Below are 1814 nucleotides of genomic sequence, written 5' to 3'. Positions count from 1 at the left end.
TCCTGTGTAGTGTCGTGGGCTAGGTGGTACGTCTCCTAGCTGTGTGTATGCTAACAGCTGTATCTGGTAAAGTGTGTACTTCAGTAGGTCCCCTAGCAGAACTGACACACTCCTCTCTCCTGGGACTGACCACACTGAGGGGGGGTCCACCGAATCCTTCACAGCGTACAACACCTGGGACACACACACACAGTTTTAGAGAAATGGTTGACGCAGACATAAGACATTGTAATAGAACATTGACCATCTAGAAACAGCAGGTCCACCTCTCTGCCCTGGCCTGATGACATCTAGAAACAGCAGGTCTACCTCTCTGCCCTGGCCTGATGACATCTAGAAACAGCAGGTCCACCTCTCTGCCCTGGCCTGATGACATCTAGAAACAGCAGGTCCACCTCTCTGCCCTGGCCTGATGACCATCTAGAAACAGCAGGTCCACCTCTCTGCCCTGGCCTGATGACATCTAGAAACAGCAGGTCCACCTCTCTGCCCTGGCCTGATGACATCTAGAAACAGCAGGTCTACCTCTCTGCCCTGGCCTGATGACATCTGATGACAAAGAGAAGGGGAGGAGCCTGTTGCTTCATAGGAGGCCATTCATAGAGAAGAGAAGGGGAGGAGCCTGCTGCTTCATAGGAGGCCATTCATAGAGAAGAGAAGGGAGGAGCCTGCTGCTTCATAGGAGGCCATTCATAGAGAAGAGAAGGGGAGGAGCCTGCTGCTTCATAAGAGGCCATTCATAGAGAAGAGAAGGGGAGGAGCCTGCTGCTTCATAAGAGGCCATTCATAGAGAAGAGAAGGGGAGGAGCCTGCTGCTTCATAGGAGGCCATTCATAGAGAAGAGAAGGGGAGGAGCCTGCTGCTTCATAGCAGGCCATTCATAGAGAAGAGAAGGGGGAGGAGCCTGCTGCTTCATAGGAGGCCATTCATAGAGAAGAGAAGGGAGGAGCCTGCTCCACTCTAAAATGTATAAAAGCCTCTTCTCTTTGACTTCTGTTAAACCCTGTAGAAGGACAACAGCTGAAATGTGTTGGTTTTACAATAAATCATCTTTTTTTTATCGACTTCCATTGTCCTCCAGAGTTGCTGAAATCTCCTCTCTACTTTCCATTAGAAGTTCAGAAAGACTGAACTGAATGATGTAACCATCACATTCATACTGGCCCTTTAACCAGACAGACTATCTCCCATGTTGATAAATAATGATTGATAAAAGGCCATTTAGAATCCAGTTGGGTCTCTGCAGGTCTTAAGCAAAGCTACAGTATTAAACATTACATATGTTGTTGGGAGGAAGAGAACAACGCACACACACACACACACACACAACACACGCACACACACGCACACACACACACACACACACACACACACACACACACACACACCACACACACACACACACACACACACACACACACACACACACACACACACACACAAACAAACACACACACACACACACACACACACACACACACACACAAACACACACACACACACCAAATGCACACACACACACTAAACACACACACCAAACGCACACACACACCAAATGCACACACACTAAACACACACACCAAACGCACATACACATACACGGACGGACGCACGTGCGCACACACACACAACTTTCTCTCTCTCAGCATTTTTAAAAGCAGAAATGATCACTGAGGGAAAACAAAGTGCTGTGATTACAGGATGTTACATCATAGTGGCCTGGTAGGGGTTTCCTGTGGAGAGGGTGGGAGTGTGTGTGAGAGTGAGAAAGAGTGGTGTGTGTGTGTGTGTGTGTGTGTGTGTGTGTGTGTGTG

At 48.5% G+C, this 1814-nt stretch overlaps 1 pseudogene across 1 annotated transcript in view; it reads right to left on the bottom strand.

Annotated features, from left to right (window-relative positions):
* Window positions 1–3: 3 nt before the first annotated feature.
* LOC311115328 (protein sidekick-1-like) overlaps window positions 4–1814 on the bottom strand; it is a 40315-nt pseudogene continuing 38504 nt past the window's right edge. Inside the window, exon 12 of the transcript in view lies at window positions 4–174. The product of the transcript in view is annotated as a protein sidekick-1-like (transcript). The remainder of the gene's footprint in view (window positions 175–1814) is intronic.

Source organism: Coregonus lavaretus (genome assembly GCF_964263955.1).
Source record: "Coregonus lavaretus genome assembly, contig: HAP1_SCAFFOLD_5258, whole genome shotgun sequence".
Taxonomy (NCBI): domain Eukaryota; kingdom Metazoa; phylum Chordata; class Actinopteri; order Salmoniformes; family Salmonidae; genus Coregonus; species Coregonus lavaretus.
The sequence above is the reverse complement of the archived record's forward strand: the minus strand, read 5'-3'. Positions and strand labels throughout refer to the sequence as shown.